Source organism: Aotus nancymaae, unplaced genomic scaffold (assembly GCF_030222135.1).
Source record: "Aotus nancymaae isolate 86718 unplaced genomic scaffold, 86718_ANA_hifiasm-v0.15.2.pri h1tg000040l, whole genome shotgun sequence".
Taxonomy (NCBI): Eukaryota; Metazoa; Chordata; class Mammalia; order Primates; family Aotidae; genus Aotus; species Aotus nancymaae.
Genome location: NW_026988454.1, coordinates 22,580,621 through 22,598,119, shown reverse-complemented (window position 1 = coordinate 22,598,119; position 17,499 = coordinate 22,580,621).

Below are 17,499 nucleotides of genomic sequence, written 5' to 3'. Positions count from 1 at the left end.
AATTAAAATGGCCAGTCGCAGTGGCTCATGCCTGTAATTCCAGCACTTTGGGAGGTGGAGGAGGGCAGATCACCTGAGGTCAGGAGTTCGAGACCAGCCTGGCCAACATGGTGAAACGATTTCTCCACTAAAAATACAAAAAATTGGCCAGGCATGGTGGCAGATGCCTGTAATCCCAGCTACTCAGGAGGCTGAGGCAGGAGAATCACTTGAACCCAAACAGTGAAGGTTGCAGTGAGCCAAGATCATGCCACTGCACTCCAGCCTGGGCAACGAGAGCGAAACTCTGCCTCAAAAATAATAATAATAATAATAATAATCTATTGATTAGTAAATGTGGAAGATTGATTTTTTTAATAAATTGATCTTTAACTGCATTGCAGCTCAGTGAATTATTTATTGGATGCAGGTTCAGGGTGAGACACTGTAGCCTCTCTTTCTTAAAACAGCCAAACCATCATACTGACCAAAGACTAATTTGAGAACTAGGAAGGAAGGAATGAGTTAAATGAACAGGCTTGGAGGACTACAAGTCAGTACAGTTCTCAGTTGAATTTCTTCCTCCCTCCAGAGAGAATGGTAACAGAAACAGACTCAGGGTCTTCAATGGAGAGAGAAACATATTAACTCCTGATCTACAAGGAAGTTGGGCAGGACTTCCCTGGCAGACCTGGTCCTAAAAGCTGTCCCAAGACAGTAACGTGAGGATGACCTTGCATGACTCCAGGTAAAAAGTTACAGTCTGGCATCAGAACCCAGTTGTCACAATGATCCTTATTGTCGTCCCTGTGTAGAATTGACCAGACCTAATCATAGATTGCTTCTTTGTGAGTGAGGGTGGGAGGGTGGGAACTAAGGTGAGGAAGAGAGCAAGAACAACACTGAGTTTTCAGGCTTGATCAACTGGGTGCAAGATAGTGTCATTTGCTAATTGGGAAAAGTAAAGATTTGCCAGCAAAATGGAGACCTCAGTTTTTATGAGGTCACATTTTATTTTCTTACAACGTGGCAAACAGGCAGTTGGATTTACAAGCCTGGAGCCGAGAGGAGAGAGAAATTTAGGAATCTTCAGCCTATAGACGTTATTTAAAGTCACGAGAAAACAGTGTTTTTAGAACTGTGAGTCACAATCCATTAGTGATATTACATCATTTTAGTGAGTTAAGACTAAAATTTTTGAAAAGTGAATAGAAGTGAATATAGTATAGTGGATTAGAAAATATCAAAAAGAATTATATAGACACATAAACTATTATTGTGTGAAGCTGCTAATTTCAGTATATGTGTTTATACTATGTGAATTTCACACTGAATATGTGATTTTCAGTATACACATATACTGAAATTAGCAACTTCATACAATAATAGTTGATGAGTCTGTATAATTCTTTTTGTTATTTTCTATTCTACTGTTATGTATATATTTGTAATTTCGGCATATGTTTATATGAGATATATGTGTATATACACATGTACTGAAATTATATATATGTGTGTATACATATACTAAAATTTCATTATATAGATAATGTAAGCTATATGTTTCCAAGCATGTATATGTGTTTGCATGTATTCGCATGTATACTTATACATATACATCTGTCATACCCATGTTAGGGAGAGAGTGAATAAAAGAAGAGGGCCCAGGACAATGGAAGAAAAGTAAAAACTTGAAATGCCAGTTCACTATGCCAGAAGAAAATCATTAAGCTGAAAGCTGAGTCATGCAAGAAGTTGCCTTCCTTTTTTTCCTAGCTACAGATTAAAGGTGAATTATCTCCACTAAATTCACCTTATCTTATGTAAAGTGCTGACTTACTCAGCATGAGATGAATACATAATTGTGTATTCCCTTACCTGCTCCTTTTCTCTTGCAACATGTGGGTTACCATTCCCTCTCTCTTTCCCTTCCAGCCCGCTTTTTCCCATTAAACACTGAAGCCCTCATAATTACCTTGGAGAAAGGCACACACTAAAGGCTGTTTCTGTGACTCTGCATTTATTTCTTCTGGATAACTTTGGCAAAATAAACTTTTAAAGTGATTGAGACCTGTCTCAGGTACTTTTTGGTTTGTAGGACTAAGCTCTGAGTGACACTAACACCCATAAATGAGGAACTGGTAACTGAGTTGGAGTAGCTGGAGTGGTGTGATGACTAAATCTATGTGTCAACTTAACTGGGCCACAGGGTACCAAGATAGTTGGTTAAACATTATTTTGGGTGTGTCTATGTGGGTGTTTCTGGGTGAGATTAAATTTAAACCAGTACACTTAATAACACAGATTGTCATCTCCAGTGTAGGTGGGCCTCATCCAATTTGTTGGAGCCCTGAATAGAACGAAAGGCTGAGCAAGAGACAAGTCATTCTCTCTGCCTGGCTGTCTTCAAGCGAACACATTGCCTTCTCCTGCCTTTGAACTCAGACTAGAATTTATGTCACTGTTTCCCCTGATTCTCAGGCTCTCAGACACAGACTAGAATCATACCATGGGCTCTCCTCGGTTTCCTGCTTGCAGATCTTGAGACTTCTCAGTCTCTACAATCATGTGAACCAATTTCTAATAATGAATCCCTGTGACTCTCAATGTATGTATATAAATCCTACTGGTTCTCTTTCTCTGTAGAACTCCTACTAATACACCTGGTATAAGGAAACCTGGAAACAGATGTGTCATAGAAGTCAAAAGAAACTGTTTCAAGTAGTAGAGAATGGTCAACTGTGTCTAGTAATGCAGGGAGGTAGGAGAGATAAGGCCAGAATTCCGTCTATTGGATTTGGTTCCCTGGAGATTATTGGTGGACCTTGCCAAAAATCCACTGTGTGGTTTAGTGGAGAAGAAGCTAGATTGGTGTGGGTTGATGAGAGAATAGGAGGGAGCAAAGTGGAGACAGGTTGTATGTATATATTTCTTACAAGAAGTTTGACTCTGGAGGGGCTAAAACTGAAGCAGGCAGGATGGTGCAAGTTGGTTATATTTTAAGTAGAATAATAGTTTAGTTAAAATTATTTTTATGAATGAGAGAATGTGGAATATATTTGTGCCTCTACTCTGTTACTTGTAGCTCTGTTGGCTTGGATCAAGGATGGCAGCCTAAGTTGACTGGGAGTGACTACCTGGATACCTGTGCTGAGAAGGATCGTGAGGCTGTGTTTGGTAGCAAAATTTGTACCCTTATCTTAGATGGAAGCATTGGAAAACAGGTAAATGAAAAAGTGATTTTAAAATAATAGCATTTAGTGGTTAGATTTTACCCAATTAACTTTAAAAAAGAAAAGTAACATTCACTGAACAAAAATACGTTGAATAACTGTATGTCCGAGAAAATAGTAGGCACTGTAAGAAGCAAAATAAAAGATGATATTATGTTATCAAGAAACTTATAATGCAGTTAGAAAGTTAAGGCATATACACACAACCAAATAATAATTTAATGACTAAATGACTGGCAGAGGATAGCTACAAACTGAATATTTATGTCCCCCCCCAAATTCTTTTGCCCAATGTGATGGTGTTCAAAGGTGAGGCCTTTGGGAAATGGTTAGGTCAGGAGAGTGGAGCTCTCATGAATGGAATTAGTGCCCTTATAAAGGAAGTCCAAGGGAGCTTACTCACTCTTTCACCTTGTGAGAATACAGTGAGAAGATGGCCATCTATGAACCAGGAAGAGGGCCTACCCCAGACCCCAAATCTACCATCACCTTGATCTTGAACTTCTCATACTCCAGAACTGTGAGAAATTAATTTCTGTTGTTTTTAAGTGACCCAGACTACAGTATTCCATTATAGAAGTTGAAGTGGACTAAGATAAAGCAAATATGGAGCATTGGTCATCACAAAGTATATTGGACAGATCTATATAATGCTTCCATGTGGGGAATTTTCTTTTGAGATACTAGCTGAGCATGCATGCCTTTCATACTCAGAGGTATTTTTAACTGTAAGTCTGATAAAAATTATTTTATGTTTACTAGAAAAACCCATTGTCTCATCATCTCAAATCATTCTCTCATCAGCCTATTACATTCCTACAATTAGTTTTCATTGCTTGGGCTTAAGCCCTTAATATAGCTAAATAAATTCCAAATACTCAAATAAAAGAGGAATGAGAAAACTATCATAAAGTTATTTTAAATGTTATTTTTTAGACACGTAAAAAATGAAAGAGTATGGCTCTTTTTAGAGAAGTGTCTGATATGATTTGGCTATGTTCCCACCCAAATGTCATCTTGAATTGTAGTTCCCATAATCCCCATGAGTCATGGGAGGGACCTGGTGGGAGGTAATTGAATCATGTGGGTGGTTACCTCTATGCTGTTCTCATGATAGTGAGTGAGTTCTCACAAGATCTGATGGTTTCATAACAGGCTTTTCCTTCTTCTGTTCATTGTTCTCCTTGCTGCTGCCATGTGAAGAAGGGCATGTTTGCTTCCCTTTCCACCATGACTGTAAGTTTCCTAAGGTCTTCCCAGCCATGTGAACTGTGACACAATTAGACATCTCTCCTTTATAAATTACCCAGTCTCAGGTATGTCACTATTAGCAGCATGAGAATGAACTAATATAGTAAATTGGTATCAGAAGTGGGGTGCTACTGTAAAGATAACCAAAAATATGGAGCTGACTTTGAAACTGGGTAACAGGCAGAGGTTAGAAGAGTTTAGAGGGATCAGAAGTCAGGAAAATGTGAGAAAGTTTGGAAATTCCTAGAGACTTGTTGAATGGCCTTGACAAAAATGCTCATAGTGATACAGATGATAAAGTCCAGGCTGAGGTGGTCTCAAATGGAGATGGAGAACTTGTTGGGAACTAGAGTAAAGATCACTCTTGGTATGCAAAGGGACTAGCACCATTTTGCCCCTGTCCTAGAGATCTGTGGAACTTTGAACTTCAAAGAGATGATTTAGGGATCTGGCAGAAGAAACTTCTAAGTGGAAAAGTATTCAGAGCATAAAAGCTTGGATAATGTGCAGCCTTACAATGAAGTAGTAAAACAAAACCCATTTTCTGAGGAAAAATTCAAGCTGGCTGCAGAAATTTTCATAAGTAATAATGAGCCAAGTGTTACTCTCCAAGGCAATGAGGAAAATGTTGCCTGGACATATCAGAGACCTTCACAGCAGGTTTTCCCATGACAGGCCCAGAGGCCCAATATGGAAAAATGGTTTCATTAACCAGTACCAGGGCCCCCCGGCTGTGTGCAGCCTTGGGACCTGGTGCCCTGCATCTGAACAACTCCAGCAATGGCTAAAAGTGTCCAAGGTACAGCTCAGGACATGGCTTCAAAGTGCACAAGCCCCAAGCCTTGGCAACTTCCATGTGGTGTTGGTTCTGTGGGTGCACAGAAGACAAGAATTAAGGTTTGGGAATCTCTGTCTAGATTTCAGAGGATGTATGAAAATGACTGGATGTCTAGACATAGGTGTGCTGCAGGTGGGCATCATGGAGAACCTCTGCTAGGGCAGTGTTGAAGGGAAATGTGAAGTCAGAGTCCCCACACAGAGTCCCCACTGGGGAATTGCCTAGTGAAGCTGTGAGAATAGAACATTGTCTTCCAGACCTCAGAATGGTAGCTCCACTGACGGCTTGCACTGTGCTACTGGAAAAGCCACAGGCACTCAATGCCAACCCATAAAGGCAGCCAGGAGCAGGGTTGCACCCTGCAAAGCCATCTTGGCAGAGCTTCCTGAGGACATATGAGCTCATCTATTCCATCAGCATTACCTGAATGTGAGACATGGAGTCAAAGTAGATCATTTCAGAGCTTCAAGATTTGACTGCCCTGCTGGATTTCAGACTTGCATGGGGCCTGTAACCCCTTTGTTTTGGACGATTTATCCCATTTGGAACTAGTGTATTTACCCAATGCTTATCTAGGAAGTAACCTAATAATCACCTAATGATTTTACAAGCTCATAGGCAGAAAATACTTGCTTTGTCTCAGATGAGACTTTGGACTTGGACATTTCAGTTAATGTTAGACTGAGTTAAGACTTTGGGGGACTGTTGGGAAGGCATGATTGTGTTTTGAAATGTGAGAACATGAAATTTGGGAGGAGCTGGGAGCAGGCTGATATGATTTGGCTGTTTCCCCACCTAAATCTCATCTTGAATTGTAATTCCCATAATCCTCACAAGTGGTAGAAGGGACCTGGTAGGAGGCAATTGGATCATGGGGTCAGTTACCTCCATGCTGTTTTTTGTTTGTTTGTTTGTTTGTTTGTTTTTGTGCTGGAAACCCAGGGCCCTGGTGGTTTTGTAGGTACCGGAGGGAATCTCCTGGTCTGTGGGTTGTGCAGATCTTGGGAAAAGTGTAGTATCTGGGCCCAAGTGCAGGAAACAGTCCCTAATGGCTTCCCTTGGCTAGGAGAGGGAGCTCCCCAGCCCCTTCTGCTTCCTGGGTGAGGTGACACACCACCCTGCTTTGGCTCGCCCTCCTTGGGCTGAGCCCACTGTCCAACCAGTTGCAATGAGATGAACCAGGTACCTCAATTGGAAATCACCTGCCTCTGCGCCAATCTTGCTGGGAGCTGTGAACTGGAGCTGTTCCTATTCAGCCATCTTGCCCGGGGCCCGTTTTTTCCCAGAACTAGTATTGTGTTTTTTTGTTGTTTTTTTTTTTTTTTTTTTTTTTGTCTGTGACTTGAGCTGAGAGTTGAAAGACATAAGGTTGTCATTTTCTATCTATAAGTGCTTTTATTTTTTGAAAGAGAAGAAAGAAAGAAAGAGAAAAAGAAAGCAAAGAAGAAAGACAGACAGAAAGAAAAAAAGAATGAAAGAGAGAAAGAAAGAGAAAGAGAAAGAGGGAGAGAGAACGAGAATCTTGCTCTATTGCCCAGGCTAGAATGCAGTCTAAAAATAGGTATTAAAAACCTCTTTTATGCCAATAATTGTGCTTAACAATGGAGACAGGAAGGAATAAGGGAGGAAAATAACAAACAAGCAGCCAACCAATATTTCATTTAAACCTGTGAAATGCTATGCATTTGCTGAGGAGTGATTTACTTCCAATTATGTGGTCACTTTTAGAATAGGTGTGATGTGATACTGAGAAGAATGTATGTTTTGTGGAATTGGGGTGGAGAGTTCTTTAAGTGTTTATTAAGTTTACTTGTTCCAGGTCTGAGTTCAAGTCCTGGATATCCTTGTTAATTTTCTATCTCATTGATCTGTCTATTATTGACAATGTGGTGTTTATGCTGTTCTTATGATAGTGAGTGAGTTTTCCTGAGATACGACGATTTTATAAGGGGCTTTCCACACTTTTGTTTATTCTTCTTCTTGATGCCATCATATGAAGCAGTATGTGTTTGTTTCCCCTTCCACCATGATTGTAAGTTTCCTGAGGCCTCCCCAGCCATGCTGAACTATGAGTCAATTAAACCTCTTTCCTTTATAAATTACCAAGTCTTGGCTATGTCTTTATTAACAGTGTGAGAATGGACTAATAGAGTCTCCTAAGAACCAACTTTAAGCATCTGTCAGAAGTAGACAGAGTTAATAAAATATGAAATGTAATTAAACAAAATTGTTTTCAAATTAGTCTGCAATTCTGTGGAAAGAAAATGGGACAAGAAAACAGCCAACATCTTGGAAGGAAAATGAGTGGTTCCAAAGCCTAAATTTCTGATCAACAACTGGTTTAGAATAGAGGAAAGTGTTTATATACATTCATTCATTTAATCCTGTGGGGTAGTTTGTTGTTGTTTGTTTTTATTTTACAGCAGAGGAAAGGGTGTATGAAGGTGTTCACTATAATTTGTTCAACATTATGTAGCTAGTAAACACTCAGATCTTTTGACTAATTACAGTGTTCTTCTCATGTACTTTAGCCACTTCTCTGTGGAAACACAGGCATCTCAGGCATTTACTGGTTGAATGATGAACTAGACCAATCAATTGAATTTTGATTAATAAGCTATTATGGCTTAAGAGTATTCTCTTTTTACTATAGCTTGAAGGTGGGTGGCACTCAAGTTTTGGTGTATGATCAACACTTAAGCAAAGTGGTAAAATTCCAGCATTTTATCCTATTAGTCTTGTCTGAATTTTACCAAATTAGTCCTGTCTAAAATCTAGTGTGGAACAGCAATCAGATTGTGTTTGTTATTATCACCTAACAAGATATACTTTATATTTAAGAATTCCCCCATTTTTGCAAGCTGACCTCTTCCTACCCCACCAAATACCTTCAATCTCAAACCACCAAACATACTTCAAAATATAGAAAAACCACATCCTTGGGGCACCAGAAATTTGGGCCACTTGGTGGCATATTAAAACACCCTCACACTGCATAGCACCATGGGGAATATGAGCAAGGCTGAGAACTAATGAAGCTGACCTGTATGCCAACTTTGGGATTTTTTTTTTTTTTTTAGATTTTCAGGCAACATGATTTCAGATTCTTAATGAGTTAGGTTGCTGCCAGAAAAATATTTGGCTTCATTTTATATGGGAATACACTTCAGCTCATATGTAGATGATGTCATCTCACATGAGAGTTTGCTAATTATTAATACATATGTTCTCCCCATTTGTAAGCACTAATGGTGTGATAGTAAAAATCCTGCCAAAATTTTATTATGGCCATGAGTAACTTTCATTCCCAGATGTATTATGCATGGCAATATGTTGGGAATTAATATTTCTGGTAGGTTTCAGCAATAAGAAGCCTGGATTTCATTCCTGGGAGATTGGGTAAAGAACACTGTATAACTGGAATGTGTTAAGGGTAATGCTTCCTGGATCTAAAAGAAGCTGGATGAGGCAAGGAGGAGAAATTTTTTTTTCTTTTAAAAAATTGTTTTTACAACCCTATATCTTTAGTACCTATACCCAGGAGTTACCCAAAGTCAAAATCTTCTGCGAATTGGAAAAAAGACATTGAATATTTTATGCAGTTAGACTCAGAATTAGGGAGCATAGTGGGTGTTAGTTGTAGATTTCATAGTAGTGTATGATGTGAAATAGTGTTTTCTCAGTGCAGGATGTTAATTCTCATCAAGATATTTTTAAACCATCAACCATTCCTCTTCTGGCAGATTTTGTAGTTTATGTGTCTGCTTACCAGAGATAAAAGTGCCATTAAGGGGATTTCTGTGTCAATGATATGGCCTTTCTTGTCATGTCAAATGAAACTAGTTTCTTCTCAATGTTTATACCCATACATCAGTGTCTGGGAAGTTGCTCATTTATTGGTTCCAGGCAGAGAAAAAACTGAAAATGGTTCTGATGACATAGAATAGTTCTTCCCTGGGACCACCAATCTCAGGAGATGTTTTTGATTCCTATTGATTGAGAGATTTGAGATTCTCTAACTTAAGCTTCTTTGCTTCCCATCCTAGTTGACTTGAAATGCCCAGTTTTAACAGTGACAACTATTCTTTCTTTTCTCCTTCTCAAGTTAGGCTTGTTTCCTTTTCTAAGGGTCTGTAATACACCTTCCTCTTGGCTGGGTCTCTCTCACTCCCTAATCTCTCTAGGTCATTTTCTTCTAATACATATTAATGCAGCATTTCCCTTCAGCTTTTTCTTTGACTCACTTCTCTCTTTTCTTGCCCTTTCTAAGCATCTCTTATCTCTTGGTTTATCTCTTTACCTCACTTATGTTCAGGTGGCTTCCATAGGTATTGCTTTTGTTCGAGATATTTCTCTACATTTCCTTAAATAAAACCTGCTTAATAGAAAATTTCATATATATATAAAGAATAATACCATGAATCTTCACATTCCTATCACCTAGCTTGTCAATATTTTGCCAGTTTTGTTTTATATATGCAAGACCTGAGTTCAACTGTATTAGGAATGAATAGATCTGTATTGAACACTCCCTGTAGGTAGTGCTGTGTGTTTTCTAATGAGTCACATAATTAGGCACATAATAACTTGTGGTGTTAAGATAGTAATGCTAATATTGATCGTTGGGTTCTGTTTACATCAATTTGATTTATTCATTGTCAAGTTCACCATCAACCTAATGATCTTGGTGCTCTGATAATCTTTATTTAAATCAACTATTTCATTAGGGGTTTAAAACCCTTATTATATTATTTCATCTTTATTTACTTGGAATTTTATAAAAATTTTCCTTGATCAACCATTTAGTTACCATAAAATACAGTTGATACAAGAAAGACAGTATGCATATTTGATTTGTTTCCTTTATTTGTGAATCTTCAGAATAATTAGTTGATACCTTAGTAAACTTCAATAGTAGTGAGCAAAATTTTTAATTTTGTTTTATTTTCTGAAGGGGTCCATGTCATTACATTCTCATAATTCTTAAAAAATACAGCCATAAAAAAACGATGAGTTTGTGTCCTTTGAAGAGACATGGATGAATCTAGAAACCATCATTCTCAGCAAATTGACACAAGAACAGAAAACCAAACACCACATGTTTTCACTCATAGGCAGGTGATGAGCAATAAGGACACTTGGGTACAGGGAAGAGAACAACACTCACTGGGCTAGGTGGGGGCAGTGGTGGGGGAGGGGAAAGGAGGGACAGTGATGGGAGGATGGGAAGGATGGGGAGAGATAACACTCGGATAAATGCCTGATGTAGGCAATGGGGATAAGGGGGAATGGAGACAGCAAACCACCATGGCATGTATGTACCTATGCAACAATCCTGCAGGATGCAGGATGTGCACATGTACCCCAGAGCCCAGGTACAATAAAAAAAAATCCCAAAAGAAATATATATCTGATATCCTTCATTTCTTTGCAGTCATTCTGTTTTTGTTTGGTTTGTTTTTGCTTTTTTGAGACAGAGTCTTACTGTTGCCCAGGCTGGAGAACAGTGGCATGATCACCGCTCAATGTCGCCTCTGTCTCCTGGGCTCAAGCAATCTTCCTACCTCAGTCTCCTGAGTAGCTGAGACTACAGACATGCACCACTATGCCTGGGTAATTTTTGTATTTTTTGAAGATAAGATTTTTTTCCATGTTTCCCGGGCTGGTTTTGAATTCTTGATATCAATCTTTATGCTGTTCATATTGTTGCAAATTAGGCTGTGGGAGCCGCTTAAAATGGACTTTTGTGCACCTTTGACATGATCCCATCTCTTTTTGCTAGCTTTCTAGTGTGATGATATATGCTGAAAAAATCCTGTATATTTCCTGATCATACATGGAAGCAGTATTTATCAAGAAGTTCTGGTTTCTTTGAGAGAGAATTGGTATTTAAAGACCATAATGTGAGCTTTAGGAGTGATTCTTTCTACTGGGTCATTACTTACGATTTTTGAATGGAAAGAACTAGAAAATATCCTCCTTTTTAAAAAAAGAGAATAAAATATAAGTTATGCTATTTCCAATTTAAATATAAGATTACATGATTGCTACAAATTTTTGGATTTTATGCTTTAATCTCTTATTCTAAAAATCCTGAATCCTAATAAAATAAATATTATTTTCTTTATCATGGAAAGTATCCATGATTTGAAAATAATTTCAAAATTTTGTTAACAAGTCTATAAAATCTTTCAAATTTTGTTGCAGTTCTTTGGTTCTTGGAATATATTCTATTACAGATTTGCTGTTAAGGTACTATGTTTTAAAAACTCATGAAGTTATTTATTTATTCATTCATTTATTTATTTATTCATTTATTTGAGACAGAGTCTCACTCTATTGCCCAGGCTGGAGTGCAGTGGTGGTGTGATCTCTGCTCACTGCACACTGTTTCCCAGGTTCAAGCAATTCTGCCTCAGCCTCCCTACTAGCTGGGACTACAGAGGCATGTGCCATGTCTGGCTAATTTTGTGTGTGTGTAATTTTAGTAGAGACGAGGTTTTATCTTGTTGACAGGGATGGTCTTGATCTCCTGACCTCATAATCTACCCGCCTTGGCCTCCCAAAGTGCTAGCATTACAGGTGTGAACTACCATGCCCAACTAAGTAATTTATTTCTCTGTTTGATTGTGCTGCTAAGGTCATATGCAGTAGGTTCATTTTCTTTGGTTTGGTTTTGATTTTTAAAAATCACTTTTAAATTATTGTTTAAATTGCATAAATTAAAAATGTATATAACTCCAAAGTCAGAATTATGTGTATAAATTCAGAAAAATTTGCTTTAATTTTGTCTTATCATTCTTTCATTGGTAAACATATCTTAGGCTTATTTGTTCATTAAATCATTGTAAAAATATTAAAAATTATGTATGAAAATTTGATTTTTTTATACAAAAGTTAGCAAACCATTAATATTGTTCTTCACTTGCATTTTTCAATTAACAACATATTCTAGAAATTACCAGCATATAGATATCTTCCCTATCCCTTTTTACAGTTACATAGTACTCCCTTGAGTGAATATAAATAACATAGTTAATTTAACAAGATTGCTGTAAGACTGCTATTCCTGGACATTTGGCTCTTTCTCTTTTGCTATGATGAACAATGCTTTTATGCATAGCTTACATATATAACATTTTCCCCCACTTAATCTTTGAGATAGAGACCTAGAAGAGGGAATACTAGGTCAATGGAAAATAAATACACATGTAACCTGGCTATATTTTCTCAAATTTTCCTCCACCTGTGTTATATAATTTTGCATTTTTATCAACAATACATGGCAATACTTGTTTATCCAGTCTTATCAATAAAAACTATGGAGTTTTTGCTAATTTGATCAGTGGAAAGTAGTTTCTTAGTGAGTCAACATTTGTATCTGTCATATCATGAGTGAGGCTAAATATTTTTCCCTATGTTTAAAGGCCAGTTGAATTAATTTTTCTATAAATTGTCCATTTATATTTTAAATCATACTTCTAGTGTTGCTTTTTAAAAAGAAGTTATCAACTTTTAAAAGTTATGCACGTATTAAATGATATTAGTATTTTATTTGTAAGTTGCCAAAATATTATATTCAATCTTCCATTTGTCATGAGACTTTGTTTATGGCGTTTCTTGTCATTCAAAATTCTTCATGTTTAGGTTATCAGATTTATTACTATTTTAAGTTGCTCCTGGATTTTTAATTAACTATATTCCTTGCCAATATTGGTTTCATTTTGTTTTGCATTGAGATCTCTGATTTCTTTCATTTCTGCATTTCTAATTCAAAATCAATATGCCAAAAATATAATTTCTTCTCTTTCCCTTCTCTCTAGACTTACTTTCTTCTCTTTACTTCCTTATTTTTATTAATGGTTCCACCTGACCTTGTCATGTGGGTCTAAAATCTCCAAGTCATTCTTGGTTTCTTGCATGCCCTTTTCATTCTCAAACAGATTTCTTAAAATTCCATTTGTGATTGTCTCATCAGGTAGAGGAGAATTCCATTCAACATTGTTAAGATTATAGAAAAAAAGTGTAAAATGCAGACTGAATTGGCATTAGATATTGAGTCTGTTTTGGCTTAAAAGTACAACAAATCAAATACAGTAATTATTAGTCAGTGATACCAGTAATATATTTTGGAAGAATATTTTGATTTTTCTTAAGTTTTATAAATTAATTGAACCAATAATTATTATACTTTAAATTATCTGAGTGAGTCTTAGAAAAAAATAAATCAACGGGAAATAACCGTCTTTTTAAAAACCAGCTTTAAGTAAGATGGACAACTCATGACTGTGCCTGCTTCCAATGAGCAGTTAACTCCAAATGGGGCAACTGAGCAGTTATGTCTTGTTTGTGATAAGGCCTAACATCCCTGAGAAAAATGATCCAACAGTTACCAAATCACAGTTCAGAGAAGTCATCAGCATGAAATTGCTTAATAGATACATTATTTTGCAGAAGAACACCACTATCTTACACCAAGAATAAGTGAATGGAGGTTGCTGATTGGCGCTGCTTCTATATTTTTCTCAGTGTCACCCAATAGCCATATTTTAAAAATTTGTTTGATATTTTGAAGTCTAATGCGGGAGGCCTATGGCCCATTCACATATGCTATTACTTAATTTCTAAATGAAATCGGGTGTTCAATGTCATTTGGTAACTTTAATTTTCAAGGCAAAATAAAGCTTGCAGAGAACAGATATTAGGATGCTGTTAGTGGTTCCTGTAGATTATAAAATTTGTTGTCAACAAGACCAGAATTTCACTTTCATGAGTATTCAAGGTAATTCACACAGTTCTAGGGTTACTCATGCACTAAAAATTATGAGCAGACTTACCAGTGGGTTATCAAGGGAGTGTTAATTTTTTTTTCATTTTGAAAGAGTAACTGAAAAAGAGTTTTAAATTTTAGTTTAGCATCTTCATATTTAAAAGAAATCCTTTAACAGTTGTCAGCAGTGGCTGAAAGTGAAGGTGGGTTTAAAGAATGTAAAAACAAAATAAAAAAAAGAATAGTACTGATAAGACCAGATAGCAAACTACTTGATCAGTGATGTGTAGAAATAAAGTTAAAATAAAAAGATTATTTGTGCAATTTCATAAATAATGTTAAAAAATAAATACCCAAAAATACAAGGACATAATGTTTTGTTTTGTTATTTTTCAGTTTTACTTTAAGTTCTGGAACACGTGTGCAGAATGTGCAGGTTTGTGACATAGGTATACATGTGCCATGGTGGTTTGCTGCGCCCATCAATCTGTCATCTACATTACGTATTTCTCCTAATTCTATCCGTCCCCTAGCTCCCCACCCTCTGACAGGCCACAGTGTGTGATAATCCCTTCTTTGTGTCCATGTGTTCTCATTGTTCAACTCCCACTTATGAATGAGAACATGCAGTTTTTGGTTTTCCATTCCTGTGTTAGTTTCCTGAGAATGATGGTTTCCAGCTTCATCCATATCCCTGCAAAGGAAATGAACTCATCCGTTTTTATGGCTGCATAATATTACATGGTGTATATGTGCCATGTTTTCTTTATCCAGTCTATCATTGATGGGCATTTGGGTTGGTTCCAAGTGTTTGCTATTGTGAACAGTGCTGCAATAAACATATGTGTGCATGTGTCTTTATAGTAGAATGATTTACAGTCCTTTGGATATATTCCCAGTAATGGGATTGTTGGATCAAATGGTATTTCTGGTTCTAGATCTTTGAGGCATCACCACACCATCTTCCACAATGGTGAACTATTTACACTCTCATCAACAGTGTAAAAGTGTACCTACTTCTCCACATCCTCTCCAGCATCTGTTGTTTCCTGACTTTTTAATGATTGCCATTCTAACTGATGTGAGATGGTATCTCAATGTGGTTTTGATTTGCATTTCTCTAATGACCAGTGATGATGAACTTTTTTTCATATGTTTGTTGGCTGCATAACTTCTTTTAGGAAGTGTCTGTTCATATCATTTGCCCACTTTTTGATGGGGTTGTTTGTTTTTTGCTTGTTAATTTGTATAAGTTCTACAAGGACATAAAGTTAACCAAATTATATAAGCACACTATTGATAGCATCTGCCTAGCATTGCTTAACTCTCAATTTCTATCCAATAATTTTTGGCCAGTCAGTGCTGTAGTAATTTGCACATAATTTGGGGTTGCCAAACAAGTGATGTCCATAGAATCAATGTTAGACCTGGTACTACACGTGATTGATGAAGAATCAGTGATGCAGTTTTTTCAGTTAGATACAGAGCTTTTTTTTTTAGTTGGCTGTATTTTTCACTTTGTTTGTGTGTTATCGTATATCAGACATCAGTTATACACATTATGCAATACAAATAAAACCAGAGTAGGACATTCATGAGTTATGTTATTCAAACTTACATAACAAAGCTTGTGAAACTTTCCCAATGAAGCAAAAACAGAGTCTAAAAATAAAACTAAAGAATTTTTGTTCCCAGAAATTTCTTTTTCCATCAATATAGCAAATTAGATATCTTGATGACTCTCCTGACTTAAAACAAGTGCAATTATGGATAAAATATGTTTTGAAAAGCTTTTTAAGCATACTGATGAAGAGAAAGAAAGATGGAGAGGCAAAAACAAAGTTAAACCGAAATTCTGGGGGCCAAGCAAATGTTAATGATGGCATTTACTCTGGGGTTACCTGCATTAAGACCTTGAACTTTCCTTTTGAAGGCTGTACAAGCATGGGGATGGATATGAAGCCTCAAGAGCATATATGGTGGAGAATCTAATAGCAGACTCATTTGAAGCTGATACCCCAGAGAATTACAGTCTTTACCTTCTTAGTAGGGGAAAGCAAAAAGACTTGACTATTTTTACTCTGATGTGAGCTGGAGGAAAAAATAATTTCACCTGAGAATTTATAACTAAATTTAGATTTCATAAAGATTCACTATCTTGATTCATTCTATGTGGTCTAAAAAACTTCAAGCAGCAAATTTAGTGTGGTCCATGTTTGAAAGTGACCCCAAGGTAGCGACACAAGCGAATATAAAACCCCTCTGGAGAAACTTAAATTCAACCCAGGCCTCAAAGTGTTTTCACAGAAAGAATTCAAAGGAAAATGAACAGGCTCATGGTAGAAAATCAGAAAGCACACAAGGTCCTGTGAGAATAAGTGAGACAAGACACTGAAACAGACTGCAAGTATTCTGGTATCATCAGAAATGGAATTGTAAATGAAATATGGAACTATAGAATACACCTAAATAAACTGAAAATCAGCTTGCACATTTGGGCAAACAAGAGATAATAAAAAATAACCTAAAAAGTTGGAAAAAATAATCAAATAGAATATTCAAAAATGTACAAACAAAATTTAAAATTTTATGGATGAATTAAATAGCAGATTGTATACACTGAGGAGAAACTCAGTGAACTGGAATATAGGTCTGAAAAAAAGTAGTATACAGATCAAAAAAGGCAAGATGAAAGAAATGAAGGTAGATTAACTCCTATGCTTAAGGAGTATAGGAGTGGCTCATATATTCTATATATGAATCTATGTAAAATACACAAACCTATATCTATCTATCTATCTATCTATCTATCTATCTATCTATCTATCTATATCTATCATCATCCAGAAGTAATTACAAGAAATAAAATGGAGGAGGCAATATGTAGGAGATAGTGGATGGTAATTTACCAAAATTGTTGAAAAGTACAAAGGTACAATTCTCCAAATGTAGGGAACCCAATGAATTACTAACAGAAACAAGAAATCAACACATATTCACGCCATCATGAAATAACTGAATATCAAAAATATATATATCTTTAAAGCAGACAGAGAAAACTACAGACCTCCTACAGAGGAACAAAAATTATGCTGATTTCTGACTTCTCAAAGGCAACAATGGAAGCCAGAAGAAAGCAGAATAACATCCTCAACATTGCAAGAGAAAAATCACTGCCAATTTAGTATTATATCCCCAGGAAAGCTTGCTTTCATTAATGAGGATAAAATAAGGACTTTTCAGAGCCAAACAAAAGCTGGTGAATTTATCATCAGAGGACACCAGAGGAAATTCTAAAGGATGACTTCAACAAGAAGGAAGATATTTCTAGGTTGAGTGTTTAAAATAAATGTATGAAAGATGAATAAATATATTAATGCATATGTGGGTAAGTATAAACCAACATGAAATAAAATGTATAATAGCAA